At 39.7% G+C, this 26,160-nt stretch overlaps 2 long non-coding RNA genes across 2 annotated transcripts; one reads left to right on the plus strand and one right to left on the minus strand.

Annotated features, from left to right (window-relative positions):
- Window positions 1–3,791: 3,791 nt before the first annotated feature.
- On the minus strand, window positions 3,792–5,957 carry LOC126976990 (uncharacterized). The gene is made up of 2 exons (XR_007732070.1): window positions 5,835–5,957; window positions 3,792–4,354 (listed from the first exon to the last, which is right to left on the minus strand). It is a non-coding gene; the product is annotated as an uncharacterized LOC126976990 (long non-coding RNA).
- Window positions 5,958–8,977: 3,020 nt separating this feature from the next.
- On the plus strand, window positions 8,978–10,753 carry LOC126976983 (uncharacterized). Its single transcript, XR_007732063.1, has 2 exons — window positions 8,978–9,111; window positions 10,477–10,753. It is a non-coding gene; the product is annotated as an uncharacterized LOC126976983 (long non-coding RNA).
- The last annotated feature ends 15,407 nt before the right edge of the window (window positions 10,754–26,160 follow it).

Below are 26,160 nucleotides of genomic sequence, written 5' to 3' on the forward strand. Positions count from 1 at the left end.
ACTAATTTTTAAATCTCGTTTATATTAATTATCCTTATCTGTTCTCTAAACCAATTATTTTTGTTAATATTAGTAATTATTAGATGTTCTATAAGGTCTATACGGTTTTCGCGGCCGTGCGCTGAACCCTTGAGAACCTCGGATACGATATCAATATTGTTGAAATGATAATTTTGCTCGGCGGTCATCTTGGATTTGAAAAATGTTCCCAAATTCGTTCTCTGCACCCTCGAGAACCTCGGATACGATATCCATAATTTTGTAATCATAATTTTGCGAGGCGGCCATCTTGGATTTAAAAAACAAAAAGACGCGTAACCGAAAATCGTTATGATTTGCTATAAAATTGATAAAGAAGTTTCACTTCAAAAATAAATATATAAATATTTATAATTAGGCACATTTTGCATGGGTGAAATCTCGTGAGTTCGTGTGACCGAATTGTTTATAGCAGTATATCTGTAGCTATACAGCTGACATATTATGGAATATTAGTGCTGTGTATATCTTATAAGTGAAATTTAATGTGTAAATACTGTGCATTGTAGAAATAGTAAGAAAAAGCTTAAAAAAATAAATTTAAATTAATAATTTAATTATTTTCATGCATTATAAAATTTCAAATTTTGATACTGAAAGTTCGAACTTTTCACTTATATCGGCAGTCCCTACAACTACCATTTTTTAAACTTTGGGTCTAAATGATACATACAAATGGATTTCTTGAAATTTTAACCAAAGTCATAGAAAACAGACAATCATATCACTTCACCAATAGAGTTGTCAAGTTTAAACAATATGAAATGAATGCAATAATTCTAACAAAAGATACAATTCTAGAGATTTCCACCGCATTCAATGTCACATACTCCTATAGAATACACAATTGAAACAATCCCTCTTCAGTCCGGGAAAAAACTTGATTTGTGCGAGCTCTCTTGAGAAATTAACAATTTCTTTTCCTGTCAGATAAAACGTACTGGTATGAAACGAATAAGTGAAATAACGAAGAATAAACTTTACTTTTCTTTTTTTGTAAATATTTACAACAACTCTAATGTAAGCTTTAAAGCAAATTTTATAAAACAAGAGATGATTAACATGAAGGCATTTTTCGCATTTTTATTGCGATAATTCGGATATACTCGATGCGTTGTAGTAAAGTACGTCATCATCATCAGCCGGAAGACGTCCACTGCTGGACTAAGGCCTCCCCCAAAGTTTGCCGACGATCAGTCCAACGTCCGGCGATCTTGACCAGATCATCAGTCCATCTTGTGGGGGTCTTCCGGTACGTGGTCAACATTCGAGGACTTTTCTGTCCCACCGGCCATCTATCCGTCAAACTATGTGCCCTGACCACTGCCACGTCAGTTTCGCAATTAATTACGGTACAACAGATGCAAATGTATTCGAATCCAAATATGATAACAATGTACTCACTCACGAACTAAATATCATTATTAGATTAAACGGTAACCTTCGACATTTATCGATGACGTGGTTGGTGCAACTCACCCTAAATACTAGATTGTTATTGTTAAAAAATATAAAAATATATATAAAAATTGTTCTTGTTCCTGATACCACTTAAAAGCACACATACAAAACTGAATCACTGGAAATACGCTCTCAACCAGACAGAAGATGTCTGAGTCGTAAGACCTTGGTAGCATCAGTTCAACATAATCTGGATGATCACATTTCATTATATTCGCTTCATTGTGTGTCTTCTACCGCATTTATCAGTGTTTCGAAGAGCTGTTTCACCTAATTCCTGCCACCTAATTCCACCTTTGCACGACGCGCTACAAATAAGAATATCATCCCCACGATCTGGACATGTGGCGTTCCTCCACAGTGCGGTTTTCAAGGAGCTTTCTACAACGTACAAAGCTGTGGAATGAGCTTACTTGTGCGGTGTCCGGGACGATACGACATAAAAGGTTGGCGACGATGTCCTTTGATTTCACTGGTGTTACAAGAGAACGTGGGCGGCGGTTATCACTTAACACCAGATGACCTGTACGCTCGTTTATCCTCCCATTCCATAAAAACAATATGAATTGAATTGACAAAGACCTTGGCGATCTCTGTCAAGTGCAGCGTATTTCATCAGCGTATATCACACCAGGCCGTCAAACTTCTGCTTATCATATCCACATCCACACATAAAAAAACAGTGCTCCTGTTTTTGGATAGTATAGTCGTAAATAACAAGAATATAAAACACCTCTTATCCCACTACCATTGATAAAGATGACCTCTCGATGAGAAATACTGCTTTACTGTTCTATTTATTTTTATATGTCTACTTTTATAATGAATCATTGCATTATTATCTTATCGTATCATATGATGTGCTTTTGTTTTTATTGATAGTAAAATTAAATTCACTTTATTATTATAACCTACTGAGTAATCTCTACTAAGATAAGATTTATTGATAAGTGTCAAAACTTTTAATACTACTTTGATTGGAGCTTTTAAATATTACAATTTTATCTACATTATTTTATTGTCACGCTGAGTTGTGCTATTTAAGGGCATGAGAACCAGAGCAACCTAAAAGTTTTTTGTACGAAACTAAGTTTATAATTTCTAAGTTAGTTAAAATTAATAATATTGGTAGAACAAAGGATAATTATAAAAGCAATAGGTCGCAACAGTTAGCACTGTTGATCACACCACGGATCCTCCGGTTTGATCCTAGCCACGTGCCAATGCGTGTTTCGGTTCTAGAATTCATATTTTTTTATGAAGATAAGGGACGAGACGAGCAGGACGTTCAGCTGATGAAATGTCCAGAATTCTTGGACAGAGCGGCATTACAACTGCGCCAAAATTATTGCATTGTAAATCGTGTAGTTAGACCGCCATGATTCTCATGGCCATATATTTTGTCGTCGATATTTTACACTGATTAAAATGTAATTATAATTTTTTTCCATCACGAAAGACTCCGTAAATCAGTATTTTCTTTGATTAACGAGAGTATAGCACAATTAAATAAAACAATTTTTAAGGATTTAAGCATGTGTAATTAATTAAAACTGTGTTTTTTTAAAGTAAACGAAGTTAGGTAATTGATAACAAACAAATAAAAATAGTACATATATGACACACTAGCTGACCCGACAGACGTTGTTCTGTTCATAATTAAAAAAAAATTCGTTAAATAATATTCAGTTAAAAGAATATTCCTACCAAATTTCAAGTCTTTAGCTCTAATGGTTCCAGAGATATCGTGATGAGTAGTGATGATGGAATGGAGGATGGATGGATTACGTGGAAATCTCTTATATATATAGATTATGAATTATGATTTGGAATGTATATGAAACAACAAAATGCATATCACTTAACCAATAGAGTTATCAAGTTGAAATGGTAATTAATGTAACAAAAGATACAATTCTAGAGATTTCCACCGCATTCAATATCACATACTCCTATAGAATACACAATTGGAACAATCCCTCTTCAGTCCGGGAAAAAACTTGATTTGTACGAGCTCTCTTGAGAAATTAACAATTTCTTTTCCTGTCAGATAAAACGTACTCGTATGAAACGAATAAGTTAAATTACGTACTTTTCTTTTTTTTCTGAATATTTATGACTACTCTAGGTTTTAAATCAAATTTTACACAAAGTTAATAACAATTTACGTTGCAGCTGATGCAGATGCCTTCGAAAGCAAATATGAAAATTAAATACTTAATCACAAGCTCAATCTCCACAAGAATCTTATAAAGGAACTCTATATCCAAATGAATAATTGAAATAACATGTTATATTTTGCAAATAAATATACAATTGCCAAGACTATTTCAAAGTAATTTTAATTTAGTATTGGGGTGGTTGATACATTTTTATTTTGGCATCGAGGAATGTACTAAGCTGGAGTTACGGTATATATTAATTAAGAGCATAAAGTTATTTTGATAAAGTTCTTTCCCTCGTTATGTAACCGTATAATCAAAATGTATTTTTTATATTTTAACTTTATTCTTTGGGGCCACATTTCAGAAAAAATATATCTTTTATTGTTGTTTATATTATTTATAGCGGTAAATACTATACACTGACGTAATCTTTTTTTTAATAATTTTATCGTCTCGTTTGAAATAAAAATAACAATATGTTAAGACATTAGATATATACGGGAAAAAGGGCTAAAAGAAACTACATACGCATACATTGTTAATATTACATCTCCCAATTGTATATCGGAGCGCCCTGCATGTGTTATGGCACATAAGAAGATCACAATATAGTCGTCTAGATTCACTGTACAACTCTACCATCTTCACCGGACCTCCAACTGCGGGCGGGTCTTGTACGACGTCATTATCTGAAAAAGAAATAACATGAAAAATAGTTCAACATAACTTTGACTTAAATATTTTCATGATTTCTAGACACCCCAAGATTTACACCTTTACTTTGTTCATTGCGAACCGATTGTCCAGATGGTTTGGACACTGGAGTGGCAGTGGACAGGGCACATAGCTCGACCGACAGTTGGCCATTGGGGCAGTAAAGTCCTTGAATGGCGACCACTTACTGCAAGACGTAGTGTTGGTAGGCATTCCACAAGATGGACCGACGATCTGGTCAAGATCGCCGTAATAGGTTGGATGAGGACAGCGCAGGACCTCTCGTCATGGCGATTCCAACAATTACTACAAATAGACAACAATTTCACAAAATTCGATATAAAATTTATTAATTAATATCGAAATTATTTAGAACAGTGAACCTCCACAGTGCGGAAATCAACGAACTTTCTTGAATGTAGAACACAGAACGTGGAATGAACTTCGTCGACGATACAACATGGGTTACCTTCAAAAAAAACACGTAAACCATCCTTAAAGGGCGGCAATGCACCTCTAATTCCTGTGGTGATGCAAGTGAATGTGGGCGGGGGTGATCACATAACACCAGATGACCAGTATGCTCGTTTTTCCGCCTCTTTCATAAACAAAAAATAAACTGAATATGCGATTGTTTTTGAAGTATATCTACTATTCTATACTGAATATAAAGCAGTCCAAATGCAAAACACCATATTACAATAAATAGATACAGGAATAACAGCTTATTTATTGAGTATACTACACAATATTGCACTTATAACTGTATTTACAATACTATGACTGCATTAAATTAAAACTTTCATTACGTGGAAGCGTACCAAGAATACTGGCAGCATTTCCGCATTGGATAGCTAGGCTGATCCTTTGACCGAAATAGCTGCCAGCTCTTGGGTTTCCAGTAGCCTTTTTGAGGCGCGAAGATAGTACTTTGAACATTCTCCGCAAGGCCAAGTCTCTCGATACGAAACGGCACAAAGATGTATGACTCACTGAGACCAACATATTTGCGACGCTTGCTATCTTCGGCAGTAGAAGCAGCGGCCCCAGCACCAACTGACGTAACTTGGACATGAGAAGGAGCCAGAGCACAGGAATTAAAAAATTAGCAAATTTATAAAACAATTATGATAAAATTATTCCACCTTCGCACGACACGCCACAACATAGGATATCATCCCCACCATCTGGATGTGTGGCGGTCCTCCACAGTGCGGTTTTCAAGGAGCTTTCTTCTACGTACTACAAAGCTGTGGAATGAGCTTCCTTGTGCGGTGTTACCGGGACGATACGACATGGGTACCTTCAAAAAAAGCGCGTACACCTTCCTTAAAGGCCGGCAACGCTCTTGTTATTCCTGTGGTGTTGCAAGAGAATGTGGGCGGCGGTGATCACTTAACACCAGATGACCCGTACGCTCGTTTGTCCTCCTATTCCATAAAAAAAAATACTTACCAATAGGAGAGGTGTATGAGAAGCACACACAGGCAAAAAGAACAAAAATAGTTAATACTGTTGTTTTCATTCTTCTGTTCGATACGTTACTTATATGATAGTTCTGGATCCTATTCACTGAACATGTGGAAATGAAAATTTTCGTTAATATATACTTATTTTTATCGATCCATAATCAAGAACATTTGGTATCTAATCGCAGTGCCATAAACAAAAATTACATCGGGGATTCACCTTTTTCGAAGCGTCTGGTTTTTAATTAGTTAATAGGCCATGTACAGTTCAAGCGATCTTACAACCTGATGGTATCGAAGTCACACCTCTACGACTCATAATCTTTTTGACACCAAAAGAATCACTAGGGCGTTATAAAGTATCGAGTGTGCTAAAACCGAAAACACATTTTTTTATAAAATTAAGAGATGAGACGAGCAGGACGTTCAGCTGATGATAGTCCTGCCCGTTACAATGCAGTGCCGCTCAGGATTCTTGACAAACCCCTGATATTCTGTGAAAGATGTTAAGTCTCATTTGCCCAGTAATTTCGCTAGCTACGGCGCCCTTTAGGCCGAAACACAGTAATGTTTACACAGTCATTACTGCTTCACGGCAAAAATAGGTGCCGTTGTGGTACCCATAATCTAGCCGGCTTCCGATGCAAAGGAACCTACCACTGGTAAAGATTTACTTCTTATCTCATTTTTGTTATATAAATCTCGTTTGAGTCAACTCCGTGGTGTGAGACAACGGTTCTACCTCGTGCGCTATTGACGTTTCAAAGTCTATCAAACCTCATGATCAAAAAGTGGCTATTTATTATCAGATGACCGACACAGTGATGTTTCCTAGAATAATCCTTTTTATTATGGTTAAGTAAATACTAGAATATTATTGTAATAAGTCATCCCAAAAGGTGACGGATGCCCTTTCATACATGATCGGGCCTAGTTGTAAAAGGATGAATTTTTGTCAATTAATAACTTATAAATTAACAAAGGATCAGCAAATTTGAGAAAATTCCACAATCTGAAAGCAGAGTCATAGGAGGTTTTGTAAAAGTGAGGTTATGCAATATATTGGCAACAACCTCTATTATACAGCTTAATCGTTAATTTTATGTTAGTGAAAATTTAATTTTAAGGTTTCTCGCATTCTAGATTGTGGATTTTTTAAACCATATCTCACCATATTACATTTTGGCCCAGAAATCCCCATCTCCTTTGAAATTACTGCCTAATGCCTAAAAGAAATAAATATGAAGCCTAATATAATTTAAAGTTTAATATAATTAAATAAGAAGGTACTAATATCTCTTGGTATCACTGAAAATTTTTAGAAAATGAATAACGGCCTAATGTAGAAAGTTTCCAATACTTTTATTGTTTTTCGAAGTAATCTCCGATCCTCTCTACACATCGTCGAATTAGATGGAACCACTGAGAAAAGCCGTGGGCGCATTCTTCCTTAGGGGTCTCTTCTATGGCATTTTCGTACGCTTTCATAATTTTATCTTTAGTTCTTCAAAATAAATAAAAGTCGCAGGGCGCCAGGTCAAGACTGTTAGGCAGATGACTCATTATCTCGACACCTGCCATAGTCAATATTCAACAGTCCGTTATGCGGAGTACGCTGAAGCATTGTCGTGGTGAAGGATGATCCTGCTTCGAGGGCGCTGCTGTCGAATTTTTTCCAAGACAACAGGCAAACACCGATCGACACACTAGTCTCCAGTAAATGTCCTTAAATCTTCTAGCACAACTGTCGCGAAATGACCTTTTCAACCAAAGAATGAGATCTTTTTCCTTGACTTATTCCTTTCTTTACCTTAGTTGGCCGATCCTCGAAAGGAAACACCCACTGAGCTGATTGTCTTTTGGTTTCGGGTTCGTACCATATATCCAGCTTTTATCACCTGTAACGATGTCAAATAAAGCATTTGAGTCACCGTCGTTGAAAAGTTATCTAACATTTGGCGACACCAGTCCATGCGAAGGTGTTTCTGTTCGTCAGTTATAGTATGGGGAATCCATCTGGTGCAAAGCTTCCTGACGCTTAAATATTCGTGTAATATTTTTTTAACTTGACTCATACCAATGCCTAGGCTTGCTCGTATCTGCTGATAGGTCACTCTCTTATCTTCCTCTATCATGAGTCGCACAGCACTGATGTTATCTTTAGTAGTCGCTGTTAAAGGACGTCCCTCACGCGGATCATCATTAAAATTGCTACGTACACGCTTAAACTCGTTAAACCAATTGTAAATACTGGCACAAGATGGGGCTTCATTATGAAATGCTAATCGCAGCCTATCATAGCTTTGTTGTTGAGTAAACCCACAACGAAAGTCAAAATAAATCTAAACCGAAAAATTTCTCGCGTTAGGTTCATTTTAACGTTTAACAAGAGTTTTAGATTTGCCGCAAATTCACAAAAACAAATGACAAATGAATGCAATATACTACATTGGGTAACCAAAGTTTTCAATAGCAATGTTTCTAACTTGCCCATTCCAAACATTTTCTGTGTTACCTACATATAAGTATATTATTGTAATAGAAATAACTCATCCCAAATTTGAAATTATTGCCTAATTCCTACAAGAAATTAATATTCCTATAAGAATCCTATTTAATATAATTAAATAAATATTATTCTAGAATATTATTGTAGTAGTAATAACGTTAATGTTTTAAAAGGTAACTATTAACTAAAAATCTTATAACTATATTTACAATACTATCATTACATAAAAAAACGATCATTACAGAGAAGTGTACTAAGAATACTGGCAGCATTTCCGCGTTGGATATCTAGGCTGATCCGTTGACCGAAATAGCTGCCAGCGCTTGGGTTTTCAGTAGCCCTATTGAGAAGAGAAGATAGTACTTTGTACATTCTTTTAAACCCATCCCAAATTTGAAATTTTTGCCTTATGCCTGAAAGAAATACATTGCTCTATAGATTTTTATGTATATTTTAAGAATAAATTGTTGCATTCTAATCTTATCGTATGTTTTGATGTTCCGTTGTTTTTGTTGATAATTAAATTTATATCAGTTAATAATAATAACCTACTGAGTAATCTCTACTTAGATAAGATTTATTGATTTGTGCCAAATTTTTTGTATAAAATTGATGCACTTTCTTTCAGTTGGAAAGTCGAAACAGACGATCATATACAACAACTATTAAACGAAAAACCGAACAAATATGAAGACCATATCAATTATGTTCATTCTGGCTGCGTTTGTGTGCAGCACAATATCATCACCTATTGGTAAGAAACTTATTACAGTCTCTTGTGTTAAAATGACAATTTACCATTTGTTTACACCTTCCTTAAAGGCCGGCCAACGCTCCTGTGATTCCTCTGGTGTTGCAAGAGAATGTGATTAAATCACTTAACACCAGGAGACCCGTACGCTCGTTTGTCCTCCTATTCCATAGTAAAAAATCGAACTTTGAAAAAGTAAATTAGTGTTTTTGAAAGAATTCTAATTTAAATAACGTTCGTTGTCTTTGAGCATTTAAATAATACAAAGATATTCAATTCAAGATTAAAGATAAAACAAAGAAAGATTCATTGTAAAGAAACACAAATAATTTGTAGCTAAAGCTTAAGAATCTCAAACGCATTTAAATTATAAACAACATTACCATTTTCTAACAATTCAGCCTTTATAGGTTTTATTTGTTACTAGCTGATGCCCACGACTTCGTCCGCGTAGATAAAGGGTTTTTAAAAATAATTAGCAAGTATGGAATTGAAGATTATCTCATGTCCTATTCTAGTTCCGGTTCCCGTTTTCGCTCCTGTTCCTAACATATTGATTGATGTATATAGCTAAGTATATGATATATAGATTGTTATGGCAAACTAAACCTACTATTAATCATGGATTTTTCCGGGATAAAATGTAGCCTATATCCTTTCCCATGCTCTAGTCTATCGCTCTACCAAATTTCATCAAAATCACTACAGTGTTCCTGACGTAAAAGCGTAACATAGAAACTTACGTTCACACTTATAATATTAATAGGCATAAAAATAATTGTTACATAATAAATATTAAAGAGTTCTTTTATCAAAATTTTTATTGGTGTATACAAGCTTCCATTATCTTTAAACTTACAGTCTGTGTGCTACCTTGTACCTCTCTTTGTAATAGAATATTTTAACGTAATTTACACTAAGTTTAAGATTTTTTTTTATGAAAATAAGTTATGATGTTAATTGATTCGTCTTGCCCATTACAATACAGTGCCGCTCACAATTCTTGAATAACCCCAAAAGTTCTAAGCGGCACTGCAATTGCACTCGTTGCCTTGGGACATAAGATGTTAAGTCTCATTTGCCCTGTAAATCCACTAGCTATGGTGCCCTTCAGACCGAAACACAATAATGCTTACACATTACTGCTTCACGGCAGAAATAGGCGCCGTCGTGGTACCCATAACCTAGCCCGCGTCCTGTGCAAAAGAGGCTCCCATTGTCCGAGGCTTGAAAATTCACAAACTTATGAAGGACTAATCACAGTACAATATTCCATACAGCTTGTTGAAAACCTTAATACAACAATGTTTGTTAATCTTTAGAAGGTTCTGCGGTTCATAGCTAAACTAATTATAGTAATTTCAACAGATAAAGCAGAACCTGAGAGCCCCGTAGAGATCAACATGACTCCAGTACAGATTGTGATCAATCCAACTCAGACTCTGTTCTGTACAAACTCATGGTGTCACAATATATGTGTACAACTTGGAACAAGGACCGGTTACTGTAATGCTCAAAATCAATGCCAGTGCACTTTTTAATGGATCTAGGATCTGGATAATAAAATTATAAGATTTAAGCTTTAACTAAATTAAGTACACAATTAAATATTACAAACCACAATCAATAAATAAATACATTTATATATTTGTTTTTCATTAAGTTGATTCCTATGTACTCCTAATCCTATAGGTATGTAAACGCAAATAATTTATTATATACCGACTTTCTTGTTTCATTTTTTTTTAATTTTAATTGAAATATATTTTATTTTAAAAAAAAAAATTAACATTAAAACAACAGATCAAAAAAAATCCATAACAATATAATCATAGATTAACAAATAAATAAATATATTATGCACTTAAAAATAAAAAATAAATTATTGCGTATTCTTCTACAACTTAATAATCAATATAATGTAGTTACAATTATTGTTGTTTATGTAATCGGTGTCCTCCTGCCGCGGCTCCACTCTTGCTTCTTACCTTGTCACGTCGCGCGTGCGACACAAGCACATCTCACCTGCAACTATGAATGTAGTTATAAATCTACCTTGGATGACACCGACTCCAAAAATAACAATAATTTGTAACTACATTTTTATGATAAGTTGAAGAAGAACTCGCAATTATTTTTTTTAGTCTTAAGTAGTAATATTTATTCAAACAAAACAAATCTTTATAACTATACTAGTGCATATTATATTGTGTTGGAATATTTTTTTTGAAGTCGGGAATTTTTTGGTATATTTTTATTTTAAGTGAATCTGTAGTACACTTACTAATTTCCATTGATCATCCATATTTTACTACGACAATTACTAGACCATAACGATATTACGATAGGCGAATCAAATATAAAGCTAGCATATAAAAGATTCGGCCGAGTATCCTTAATTTGCTTCTACGAATTGAAGAATTCCGTTACTTTATCATGGATCCCATAATCAAAACCTTACCAAACTACCTCTGAAATACATCATTTCAAATAAAAAAAGAATCGCTGATATCGGTTGGGGGATACTGAGAAATTCGTCCACATACTTAACGTGGCGCACATACTTAACGCAAATTTAAGACTTATGTGGTTTTCTCATGGATCCCACTGTGAGAATTTACATTGAAGTTTCCAGCTTTCAAATAAAAAAAGAATCATCAAAATTAGTTCACCCAGTCAAAAGTTCTGAGGTAACAAACATAAAAAAAATAGGAAAATAGTTGATCCTAAAGGCCATCCTTGCAACTATCCGCTAATTTCATACCTAAACGGTTTGAATTGTAATTATTACGATTTTAATCTCTTCGAGCTCAAAAATATAATTTGCGTTATTTTGAACTTGATTTTTTAATTTTTTAACCGGCAGTAACTTTTAAATGAATTTTTCGTAGTTTTTTTGAGTTATCTTAAAATCTACCGGTCCGAATCGGTCCGAATTGTATTTAAATTCTAAGTTTGGTCAAGCCCTTTAAAATGGCCAACTGCGGTGAAATCCGTCGAGCCGTTCAAAAGTTATAAGAGGGTCACATACATCCATACACACACACTCACACATAACATACATTCACACAGACGTACGGACACCATCGCAGGAATAGTCAGGGAAGTTTCCCAAGACCTTAAAACGTCGGGATCTGATGAAAACTCGATTTTCCAAAAACGGGGTAAAACCTACGGAACAAAAAAAAACTAGCCAATAACTTCACCGGTTTTTTAAAATTTTCAATCTCTTCCTTTTTTGAATTCAGTTAAAAAGTACAGCAAAAAATATTAAAAATTTTCGGTAGTAACCTCTAAGGAATACTCTACATGACCCATTTAGCATACAGAGTTTCTCTTATGTAGTGAGTTTTTCTATATATATTTACGTGTATAATTAGCGATAAGTAATCATAAGTAAATCATCGCAATTTGAAGATAAACATATTTATTTGTTTATTATAAATCTAAATATGCGATCGTTAAAGGGGAAGTACCTGACAGCCGCGTAGACGAAATCAATTTTAATTTGATAAGAATGTTTTGTTATCTAACTTTTATTATTATATAAATCGATTAATATGCAATTGTGTACAAGCTTTAAATAGATATTTTATATTTATCTTTTGCAATAATATACAAATTCTCAATAACTGACTATTACATTACATTTCTAGTTACAGTAGGCTTCATAAGATACATAATAGCTTTAAGGGCAAATGTATACACTTTTATAAGTCCCAGTCACTGGTCAGGCATTATCTATAAATAAATTTAAAAGTTTTATTAAAAAATGACTTTGTCGTAATTCCTATTACTCCACAGATGATGATTATTTTATAGCGATAGAAATGACTGTACAATATTGTATATTTGTATTGAAAAGAGCGCAAATAAAATGCTGGCAGAGTTTATTGCGCCTCCTCTTCTCTCTCAGAGCGCCATATGTTTCCGAAGCGGTAGTAGTATCTAGTATATTAGAAATGACATCAAAGAGAATTCTAAAGGAATCAATTTTGAGAAAATATTAAATGCCTCATATGCCTTTTATTATAAACTTGCTTCGAAGTCTCCGAAACAATTTGACTCAGCAATATGGTAGAACATAAAAATTAATCAAATTCAAACTGCTCGTTTTAGTGAACTTGTTTATAAATTTCGACTTTTTTAAACATTTGCTATTTAAGTTTCATCAGAGTTGACTATCATGTTAAATAATTTATATATCTAACGAACAATCTTCGCAACTTATATGAGTCGATTTGATTAAATGTAGTTCATTAGTTTGATTACTTATGATCTAAATTTTGTATTGACGACCCCTATAATCCATGGTTAGCGACCCTGCCTACTGAGCTAGAGGACCCGAGTTCGAGTCCCGGTAGGTGCAAACATTTATATATGTAGTATATGAATGCTTGTTTCCGAGTCATGGATGTTTATTAGTATTTATGTATGTTTAAGTATATATATTATATTAAATATATCGTTGTCTTGTGCCCATAGTACAGGCTATGCCTAGTTTGAGGCAAGATAATTTGTGTATGAGTGTGTCAATATTATTATTATTATATTATATAAAGTACAATGATGGCGTCGGTAATTTTAATCCTCAGTAACCACAATAGGTATAGACCTCCATAATATGTCGTTGAAATGGGAGAAATGCTTAAAATCGCGAGTTTTTGTTTCTAGGTAGCCGAGATTAAAAGCTTTTCAGGTTCAAACACATAGAGCTACATTGAAAATGAGATTTGTTCACTAGAAATATAGAAAATCGTGAAACTGTACATCCTTTTTGAACTACTTGGAGTATTTCTTCTAAGTTTTAACTACCATTGCATATGCTTAACCAGGCATGTGCACACGGACAGGAGGCATGGCAGGGAGTACCAGATCGTCACTAGTGATTTAATAAAGCGTTGATTCAAATCCTATAAATTTTAATAAAATATCAGTTATGCATTAGGAAAGCATTTTAATTACGGAATTCTAAATTATTTAAAATAGGTAAACTAAACGAAAATTACATTATATTTGGCGCATGGCATAACGTATTGCGTAAATGCATAAAGCTCTTTTCAGACTACGCTATAAAATAATAGGCATACAGTATATAAGTTCAAAGAACAGCAATATCGCGCACCATTCATTATTATGGACACGTTCACACTCCACTATAAGATATATTCAGTTCATGCTGTGATATATCGTGAGGCGCCCTATTCCTCCTTCTTCCATCTTCAAATCGTTTGAAATCACCACGTTCTCCTCTGAATAAATGGATAGGATAGGATGAAGGAGAGAAGGAGAGGAAGGAGAACATGGATATCAAATGATACTTTATATCATTTGATATCCATGTTCTAGCATTTTTCTTCTTTCGTAGCATTTAAGACAAGATAGTGTCAAATTCCACATTGTCATCATGGATCTTGATTGCGATTTTTTTTTTTTTTTTTTTTTGAGAGGAGGAAATACTGTTACGTATTTACGCCCCGGAACGGGGCGTAATATGTCGGACTCGAGTGTCCGCGTAAGCGGACACCCCATACCGACTAAAACCTCCTCTGTGCTGTTAGCAGCTCTGGCTTTCACAGCGAAGTAGGACGTGGGCCGTGGAGGCCGCAAAGACTATGCAACAACAGTCGCGGGGCGTCTCCTAAGGAGACTCGAACCTCAGACCGGCTGTGTGCTTGTGGGAAGGAAAGAGAATGAAAATGAAGATGAAATGAAGATGGAAGATGAAAAGGTGATAAGAGCACACTCGCCGGCGAGTGTGGTGATGTTTTGTGTAATGTATGTAAGTGTGTATGTATGTGTTTATGATTGCAAGTATGTGTGTTTGTATGTATGTACGTAGTGTAAATGTTTGTGTGCATGTATGTTTGTGTTTGTGTCTGTTTGTTGAGTGTGTTTGTGATTGTGTAAGTGGTGTATGTCAGTCCGTCAGTCATTCCGTGTGTGAGTGAGTGTAGTGAAGCGATTACAGGACGAGGACTAACGTCTCGTCGGGTATCAAAAGAATGTGTGGTGTATCTAGGGTGCGGGCCGCTGGCCATCGTCAGAGTGACGAGTGCCAGTGGTTTGCGGTGGTTGACCGCGCCTACGCCTGCGAAGGCGGTGTGTGCGTGTCTGTGTCGGTGTTTGTGTGGGTGTCGCGTTCGCGATGGTGATGTCGTCATCCGGGTCTACCGTTACGTGTCTGGGACGTCTTATTGGGTTGAGACTATGGTGAAGGGGGGTGTACCCGCATGCCTTCCTAACCAAGATGTTGGGATGGTTAGGCGCCTTGTCAAAGAAGCGTCGCGAGATCTCTTTAAAGTGTTGAGCTATTGTCGGAAGCTCTAGGTCGCGGTGAAGGTCAACGTTTCGGATGAACCACGGGGCTCCGGTTGCCATGCGCGTGAATTTATTTTGAACTACTTGCAAACGACGTAAGTAGCTCGGTCGGGTGTGCGCGAAAACGACGCTTGCGTATGACAGTATGGGCCGTACGATGGTTTTGTACAGCGTCACTTTGTGTTTGAACGGAAGTTTGCTTCGCCCACACACAAGTGGATAAAGGCGACTGAGGACAAATCTGGCTCTATTGCATACCGTATCAATATGTTTCTTGAAGTTCATATTGCTGTTGAACGTGACTCCTAAGTATTTGTAATCCTTCACCCACGGTATGGGTGTTTCATACAGTTTAATAACGTCAGTCGGTTGTTTTTTAGCGCGGATGCTATTCGCGTTACCGAAGAGTACCGCTGCACTCTTGGTGGGGTTCACTTCAATCCGCCATTTTCTGAACCAGTTGCCTAGTTCATCGACGGCGGCTTGAAGCACTTTAATGTTCTTGCTCAAGGTTGAGCGGTTGGAGCCGAAGTAGAGTGCCGTGTCGTCAGCGTACTGAGCGAGCTGGACACTCGGAAACTTGGGAATGTCGCTCGTGAAGAGCGAGAAAAGAGTGGGAGAGAGGACCGAGCCCTGTGGCACGCCAGACCTGATGGGTCTGGGTGAGGATAGGGTGCCCTCTACTCGATATCGGAAGGAGCGATCGGTAAGGTAGGCTCGAATGATGCGCACGAGCCTGTCTGGCACTCCCAGTTGATACAGCTTGAATACTAAGCCGTTGTGCCATACCTTGTCGAAGGCCTTCGCGACATCGAAAAACACGGCTGCCGTGGTAGCGTGAAATTGACGCCGTATGAGAATGTACTCGGTGAGTCGGTGAGCCTGCTGGGGACACGAGTGAGCGGTTCTGAATCCGAACTGTATCTCGGGTATCAGGTTAAGCTCCGCGATGTAATGATTAAGACGCGCGAGAATTAATCTTTCGTAAAGTTTCCCGATCGAGTTAATTAAACTAATAGGCCTATAGCTACTCGGATTAGCTTTAGGTTTATTGGGTTTTGGGATACCGATAACAATGGAATCCTTCCATTGTTCGGGGAACGCGCTGTTAGACAATAGAATATTAAAAATGGTAACCAATAAAGTAATAAGGGTCGAGGGTAGGATTATAAGAACCCTATTGTTTATAGTGTCGGGCCCCGGGGCCTTCTTGGAGTGAAGCTCCTTAATGATTAGTTTCACCTCTTCGTAAGAGGTGGGTTTTATTACGTCGCCTGAAGGGCTCAGAGCTGAGCGACGTTCAACTTCACGATCAACTTCGTCAACGTGTGTCGGGTCGGCTGCTGCATTTGGAGAGCACTGACTCTCGAGACTATCGGCGAGGCATTCAGCCTTCTCATCGTCATCGAGCGCCGGCTGCAGTCCCGGTCTGTCCAAAGGAGGCATGACAGTGGGCGGCTCCTGTTTGAACGCGCGAGGCAGCTTCCAGAAAGCCACATGTGATGGCTTAAGGTTGCCGAGCAAGCGGTCCCAACGTTCGCCGCGGAGTTCCGCGATACGTTCCCGTACCACCCGCTGTAGGTAGCGGAGGTGGCGCCTATTCTCGACCGACGGATACCTGTCGTAAAGTCTAGTGGCTCTGTGCTTCTGTGTGAGTAAGTTCCTGACCTCTGGAGGCAGGTTTAGGCGATGCGGTTGCATCGTTGGAACCTGCCTGGAGCAGGCCTTGATCCTACTCTGTATGTGTGACGTCACATGAGAGATAGCACTGTGAGCCGTGTCGACCGAGTCGATGACGTCCGGTATACGGTCAAGGTCGTCGGACTTGATAGACTCGAGATCCTTTTCCAGCCGTTGCCAGTCGATCACTGTTTTCGTCGGTGGTTGAAAGTTAACCGGTGGGCCTAGATTTAGGACGACGGGCCGGTGGTCTGACTCTAATTCGTGAAAAACTTCGATTGAATTTACATTGAGCGTTACGTTTTTAAGTAACGCAACGTCTAGAATGTCGGGTCGGTGCGCGACGTTATCCGGATAACGTGTTGGTTCGTCGGGTGCTATTACTGAAAAGTTCCGCGTGTCTGTGAGAGAGTCTAATAAAATTCCGTTTCTATTTGTGGCTCTACTGTTCCAGCTAGAGTGTTTGGCGTTAAGATCGCCGCCCACTATGACTGCGGCCCCGTGGCCGAGTAATGCTTCTATATCTGTGTCTAATATTTGTTTGTTCGGCGGAAGATAAGCTGAAATAACAGTGATTGGCTGGTGATTCGCCATACTGACCCGGATGGCAGAGGCCTCGATGTTAGTGAGGACCGGAGGATCTATAGGTATACAGTGTAGAGACCTTTTAAAATAAATGAGGGTGCCGCCCATACGGGTGGTGCGATCATTCCTAACTAAGTTATAATTAGCGATACGCGGATCGCGTATACGTGGTTTTAAAAATGTCTCTTGCACTAAGAATAGGTCTAATTGATGTTCGTGAGCGAACTCCTTCACCAAGTCTAGTTGAGGCTTAAGGCCTTGGGCGTTAAAATACGCTATACGGAGCGTATGTGGTTTGACCCGTCCGCTTACGTAATTAGGCATCGCGAATGTTGTTTTTATACTTTAGCCCTATTTCGGTGAGGGCACGGAATATTTTGCCGTTGTCTGCCATAACTTGCAGGAGCGACGGCGGGTCTTCCCGGACAGCATCGAGCCTGCTGGCCAGGGCTGTTATTTCGTCAATGTCGAACATCTCTGACAGTTCGAACATGAACGCAAAGGTGCTGCCGCCTTTGCTACCTGTTGCCGCGGACGCGGGCGCCGGTGGCCTCGGTCGCGGGACCGACGCCGCCGGGCGGGACGCTAGCGGAGGCCGGAGGGGCGCGGGGGCCGCGAGAGTCGCCTCTGTGGCAGCGTTGGCAGCCGGAGGAGACCTCGCCCAGGCGTTTACCTTCGGAGGCGGCGCAGGTTTGAAGGTTGGAGTGAACTCCACCTTCTCTGCTCTGCCTTGCGGCTGGCGGCGCCCTGGGTGACGCTTGTGTTTGGGTGCCTTGGGACACCCGCGATAGCTCGCGGGGTGCCCCTTCTCCCCGCACAAGACGCAGGCCGGGGGCTCCGCGCATTGCGCTGGTCGAGGGCACTCTGGCGTGCCGTGTTTCCCGAGGCACTTCACACACCTCGGGGTGTGTTCGCAATTTCGTGCCGAGTGCCCGTATAGTTGGCATCTGTGGCACTGACCGGGCCCCCCGCGGTTGCGAGGAGCTTCGGTACGGATGCCCTGAAGGGAACAAACCGATTTTATATTGAAGATTTCCTTTCCCTCTTGCGTGAGGTCGAGGACTACGAGAACCATGTTAAATGGTTGTTTATTGTTGGTTCCGCGCATACGGTGCACCTCGTGTGCAGGGTAACCCTGCTCTTTGAGGTCCGACAGAATGTCGGCCTCGTCTAATTCTTTGGGGACGTTTCTAATAACGACCCTCAGACGCTTCTCCTCAGGCAGGGCGTACGTGTGGAAACCCACACTCAGCTCTCTAAGAAGAGATGTCAGGGCGCGGTGGTCCGCTACCTCTCTGGTCTCTAGTTTGATTAGAGATTGATACGCCCTCGCCTGGAAGGAGAGCGTCTTCGGGATCCTGATTTTGATTGCTAACCATCGGCCTCGGTCCCCTATAAAAATAGGAGGCGGGCGCTTGGTCGGAGGCGGAACGCGGGCTTTAGCGGGCGCGGGCGCGGACGCGGGGGCGGAGCCAGTCGTGGCCGCGGCTTTCTTCGCGGGTGTGCTATCCAGAGAAGGCGATTCACGACCGCGCTTCTTCTTGCGACTGACGGTGATGAAGCCGTCAGCATCCGACGCGACACTCTCCGCTCTCGACGGTAGAGCGGATTCCGGCCGGGCCGGTGAAGCACTGGAAGCCTGAGGGGCTACCGTGCGGTCAGAACTGACCGCGGGGACCTTAGGGGTCACCTGCGCGTCAAAGTATGCCTGAAGGACAGGCGGACGGGCTGATCGGGTGATCACTTTCCTCGGTTGGACCGAGGCCACGGAACTTGCGTCGGACGCATTACCTAACTCCATTTCGGATTCCCCGTCGGAACTCGAAACGTCAGTTGTCGATTTATATTTTTTGGATTTCGCTTTAATAGCGGCATCCACTGTCTCATTTATAGATTCCTTCATTAGCGGAGCGATCTTCTCCGTGAATAGCTTATCTAGCATGGCGCTTAGAAGGCCCTCGTCGGCAACCATTGGTGAAGCCATGGTTGTTATAGATAAGTTAAGCAGGTGACAACCCCCGCTGCCCGAGTCAGGCAGAGGGGGAATATAGTGATAAAGTGGACAACTATAGGTTAGTTGTGCACTTTCACATTAATAAAATACTATTAATAATAATAAAGTATGCAAAATTAAAAGAAATTAATAATAATAATTAAGCCTAACACTTAGCTTTGCTGGATGTAGACTGGCTGGGCCGGAACCCCGATGTACGCTGTGCAGGCCCCCACGGAGAAGACACACACGGCACGATCTGCAACACTCACAACACACACGATTAGCGTGCAGAATCGCGAAACACCGCACAGGTGCTAACTAACACGATCGTAAAACCGGGTAATTAACACTTATAATCACTAAGCTACGTTCCGCGAAGGAACGTAACAGGTGCGAGACTCAAAGAGTCCCGAACAATGGCGCGCGATAACAATAGCTAGCCCAGGTGGCCTGAGCAGATAGTGCGATAACGCAGGTAATAAAGATATTCGAAGGAGGACAGATAACGCGGCACGTGTGCTCGCGTCGCCTGCCTGAATCGAACTGACTTGATTGCGATATGACCTTTTAAGACTACCCAGTATTAAATCCATTGTGTCTATTGTGTGCACACTCTTCAAAGATCGCGGTCAACTGAGCTTGCCATATAGTATAAATACTTGCGATTATATCGCGTAATGTGAACGCCATGCCATATAGAATAATAGGAGAATCCCTCCCCGAGCATTCGCGCTCGGGCTGCCCTTCATATTCTGGGGAGGGCACAGTACCGCATATTTCAAAGGACAAACAGGGCAGAAACACCACGGCACCCGCTCCACGCTTCATGTGGACTTTTGTAACATCAAAGGCATTCACTCCAATTTAAACGCCGTCCACCACCACCTTGAGACGGCGCAGCCGGCGTTGTGTTTCCTTACGGGACGCAGATATCTCGACCCAGCGATACGTCATATTTATCGAACCCCGGGTACAAAATTGAGCATAATTTTTTGCCTCATGCCGAGGTATGTGTGTACGTTAGGGAAGATATCTGCTGTCGCCGTCTCGGCAATTTTGAGGGTAGGGACCTGTCTACTCTCTGGCTCCGCGTAGATTTAGAGGACTGCGTCCACATCTATGCGTGTGTCTACAGGTCCCATAGTGGTAACGCAGAAAATAATCACCTCATGGGCTGCGTTAAAGTGACATTTGATGACGTGCTTGCACAGATCCCCTCCGCTGAAATCGTAGTCTTGGGTGATTTCAACGGGCACAATGCTGAATGGCTTGGATCACGTACCACAGACTACGTAGGGCGATCTGTGCATAATTTTGCATTGGCGTATGGTCTGTCCCAAATCGTTAAGTCGCCAACGCGGCTCCCGGATGTGGATAGACACATGCCGTCCTTATTAGATCTGCTGCTGACTACTCATCCCGATAGTTACCAGGTCTCTGTCGACGCCTGAGGTTTGTTTCCCTTCGGATGATCCTAGTGCCTGCACCGTTGCAGTAGCCGATGTGATACTGCATGACATGGATATTTTTATACCAAGCTCTGTAGTACCAATCGGTGGCAGATCACAGCGCTGGTTCGATGCGTCAGTTAAAGCAGCATCTGACTGCAAAAAATAGGCATATTGAAGTTGGGTTGCGGCGCTGGGCTCAAAGGATCCGAACTGTAAAGTTCAGAAAAGGAAATATAACTGTGCCTACAGATTTTTTAAGCGGCAAAGCACCCGTCGAAGTACGTCGTCAAAATCGGCGAGCAGCTTACCCGACCGGAACACGCAAGTTCTGGTTGTTTTTTTTTATGCAATAAATAAAATTTATTCTTTACATTATTTCCTTTTGACACTTGTCTAACCACTGCTGTGGAATGAAGTCACCACTTAATGCACTACTCTGCTTGATTTCATTAAATAAAACAAGTTGTCGAAAGCTGCTCTTGGTAACTTCAACCAGCCGTCAATGCCGCCGTTGCACATGAGGAATGACACCCTGGCCCATACGGCAAAAGAGGAAGCCGATCTCCTGTACACTCTTTTTACCTCCAAATCCACTCTTGACGACAACGGAAAAACACCGCCAACCATCCCGCGGTGTCAGAGCTCCATGCCTGAAGTACAGTTCAGACAGAAAACTGTTCGGCGAGCTCTGTTTTCGTTGGACGTCAGGAAGTCGAGCGGTCCGGATGGCATTTCTCCAATCGTGCTTAGAACGTGTGCCCCTGAGTTGACGCCGGTGCTAACGCATTTATTCCGGCACTCTTATTCAAAAGGCGTAGTCCCTGACTCATGAAAGTCAGCCCTTGTCCATCCGATCCAAAACTACAGGCATATTGCTATTACCTCCCTGCTCTCCACAATCATGGAGAACATAATTAGCCGCCAGCTCTTGGTAAACCTTGAGGGACACCAGTTGATCAACGACCGGCAGTACGGCGTTCGCCATGATCGGTCAACTAGCGATCTTCTGGTATACCTAACACATATATGGGCGGCGGCTATTGAAAGCAAAGGGGAAGGCCTGTTTAAGAATTATGTATGGCACAAGGCGCTCCTCTCAAAACTTCCATTATTTGGGATTCCCGAGAGCTTATGCAAGTGGACCTCCAGCTTCCTCACTGGGCGCAGCATACAGGTCGTTGGTGACGGTTATTGTTCGAATCCCAAGCCCGTGAACGCTGGAGTGCCCCAAGACTGTATGCTATCTCTAAAGCAGTTTCTTTTACATATCAATGATATGTTGGACACCCCCAACATACATTGCTATGCAGACGACAGCACTGGTGATGGCGTATACACGGGCAATGCAGGTCTCTCTCGGGAAACGTCGACCAGTTACGGGATGAACTTGTGTCATCTATCGAGTCCTCTCTCGAAAAGGCCGCGAAATGGGGTAAATTGAACTTTGTCCAATTGCGCGTTTACCATTAAAAAAAAACCCCATTTGTCGTATCACCGCTCTTCGACAACACTTTCCTTAAAGCCTCGCTTAGTATCGGAATACTGGGTCTCGAAATCTCGAGCGATTGCCAATTCCGTGGCCATCTGGAGGGCAAAGCCAAATGAGCCTCGAAGAAGCTGGGCGTTATTAATAGAGCACGGCAATACTTCTAGCGCTCTACAAAGCACAGGTCCGGCCACACATGGAGTATTCCTGTCATCTCTGGTCTGGCGCACCCCAGTATCAGCTCGATCTATTTGACCGCATGCAATGCAGAGCAGCTCGAATTGTCAGGGACCCAATGTTCTGTAAACGGTTTCATTATGTGTCTTCTACCGCATTTATCACAGGAAGTGTTGCGAAGAGCTGTATAACCTGATTCCTGCCGCCGAATTCCACCTTCGCACAACACGCCACAGGTTTGGATATCGTCCCCACCATCTGGATGTGTGGCGGTACTCCACAGTGCGGTTTTCAAGGAGCTTTCTCCCTCGTACTACAAAGCTGTGGAATGAGCTTCCTTGTGCGGTGTTTCCAGGACCTTCAAAAAAAGCGCGTACACCTTCCTTAAAGGCCGGCAACGCTCTTGTGATTCCTCTGGTGTTGCAAGAGAATGTGGGCGGCGGTGATCACTTAACACTAGGTGACCCGAGCGCTCGTTTGTCTTCCTATTCCATAAAAAATAATATAAAAAAAATAGCATTTGTTCCTTATTTGCTATACTTTCCATGTTTTCAAACAGTGTGTGTTGCCAGTGATTACTAACGGTACGCAGATGTGGTAGCTAACTATGGGCCTTATGAGAAAGCTCATTGTCGCTCAGAGTGCAATTAAGAAGGCTATGCTCGGAGTTTCCCTAGGAGATCCATAGGAGAACCAAAGTTACCGACATAGCACAAAAGATTGCGAAACTGATGTGACAGTGGGCAGTGCACATAGTTCGACGGACAGATGGCCGTTGGGGCAGTAAAGTACTCGAATGGCAACCACGTACCGGCAGACGCAGTGTTGGTAGGCCCTCTACAAATGGACCGACGATCTGTTCGAGATCGCCGGAATACGTTGGATGAGGGCAGCGCAGCACCGATCGTCGAGGAGATCTTTGGGAGAGGCCTATGTCTAGCAGTGGACGTCTTCCGGCTGATAATGATATCACAATAGTATAGCGTCGTCTGAAAAGACCTTTACGCTGTGTCCCCAAAGTAAACGAAGTATAAAAACATCATATGATACACAGCACATTAAATATTGTTATAATAATTACTCAATTTCGCCGGTCAAGAGTCAAGAGCCAAGAGAGCGAAGGAATTGTCTTTTGACAACCGGTGACGATATCTATTGTCGCGGCACAGATACAAAATATAATGTTGCCAAGTATTAGAGCATCGCAAAATAATTATAAATATACGAGCATTACAACTACGAGCTTAAAAATCTAATATAATATGTATCTAATATAATATTACTTGTGAGATAGATTGTGTTTTTAATATAAATATAATTAAAAAAAGATAAACTGTATTTTCACGCGGTGGCTAGGTCAATCTGTTTTTTTTTCTTTTCCGTTTATTTAAGGTCGCTTTTTAACAACAAGGTCATTAGCGACCACGGTATTTTACAAATATTTATATAAATTTATAATTTTTAAAAATTCTAGTGTTCTTATACATCCATCTTGATTTAAACAATCTTTTAAACTATTCGGAAGATTACATTTAATTTTTACATTAGAAAAATAGTTGCACTCAACTAACAGGTGTAAGACAGTTAAGTCTAGTCCACATTTGTTCCTTTCAGATTTCGTAATTAAATGAATGTGAGTTAAATTTGTATGTCCAATACGGAGTCTAGTAATGGCTACTTGGTCATTTCTAGATGGAAAGGCAGTAGGTGGTTTTTCAAAAATAGAATTATTTAAAACATATAATATTTTTAAAATTGATATCGACACTAGATGAGGTTGTTAGGTTAGCTAATTACGTAATTACTTTAGACAGAAAGACCCTAAAGTAGGGGCTAAATAAATAATCTCACAACTTCTTACGGTAGAAGAACTGAGTTGCAAGACTTGGCTTTTTTACAAGTTATGTTTTTTATGGCGTACATTTTGCTAAAAAAAAGTACACGAGATAGTTTTGTGTGAAATACAAAGTTCAAGTGTAATAGGCTGACCCCCATTTATATTAAGGCGCGGACTGACTAAGATTGTAAACGTTACAACCAACCCTACAATATTTGTGTTGATCACGTGGCTAACCTGCAAATGGGCATTTATTTAACAGATTTTCTTTTGTTTATTCAAAATTCACATATTAAATTGAAAAATTTTTCGGTTTAAGATTTAGAAAAGTACTAATTCTATTAAATTCTTTAAAAAAGGAATGTTGTTATAGCTGAAAAGTCGGAGATTTTTGACTCCAAAGTTTATTTTTGGGAAGCAACTTCCAAATTTGTAATTGGATATTACAAATTATATATTAATATTCTATTCGGTTCAAATTTTTCTTTAAGTCCTTCTTTGTGCACTGTATTTTTTTCGTCGGAATATTTTCATTGCGTTATGTTGTAATCGACTCTCTAAGAAAACAATTTTTAATGATATTGAGGTATGACTGCGCCTTAAGGCTATTGAATAAAAAATTTTTTGTATTGTTATTAATTAAGAAAGAGACCCGCTGACTACCTCACACGAGTTCTTCTTAGAGCTGAGACGGTTCAATTGTTTCAATAGTACGGCTAATTGATATTCATATTCATTTGTTTTGTTTATACATAATTAATATTTGTATGTGGTTTTAGTTGTTTCCTGTTCCTTTTATAATTAATAAAGTTTTACACTTTGAAGACCTGTATAGCCGAGTGGTTAGCGATCCTACCTACTAAGATAGAGGTCCCGGGTTCGAATCCCGGTAGGTGCAAGCATTTATATGATGAATATGGATGTTTGTTTCAGAGTCATGGATGTTTATATGTATTTATGTATGTTAAAGTAAGTATATTGTATTAAATATATCGTAGTCCGTGTCGTGTTGTTGTTTACCCATAACACAGGCTATATATGCCTAATATGGGGCAACATAATTCGTGTAAAAAGTGTGTCAATATTATTATTTTTATATTATATTATTATGACACTTTTAAATTAAATAATTTTAAGTATTCCGACGACCTTTTGTACACGGAAAAACTCGTTTGAGTTTATGTATCTACAAGAATTTTGATATTTATAATATGTAATTTGATAAAACGCTTACTAGAGAAGACACTTGAATTGGAATTTATAGATTCGAAAGGACAATTTGATGTAATAAAACTATTGAATTACTAGATGACCCAGCAAACGTTGTATTGCCATATAAAGTAATATGAAAAAAATCAATAATTAAAATTTTTGGGGTACAAAAAATAGATGACGACCGATTCTCAGACCTACCAAATATTAAGGCGTACATAAAATCTACCAACTATAGGTAGCTAAAAGTAAGTTTTTTTAATACCTCCGAAGAAAACTAGAAAGATACAAAGATTTTAATTAATTA

The sequence above is a fragment of the Leptidea sinapis genome, chromosome 43 (assembly GCF_905404315.1).
Source record: "Leptidea sinapis chromosome 43, ilLepSina1.1, whole genome shotgun sequence".
NCBI classification, from domain to species: Eukaryota; Metazoa; Arthropoda; class Insecta; order Lepidoptera; family Pieridae; genus Leptidea; species Leptidea sinapis.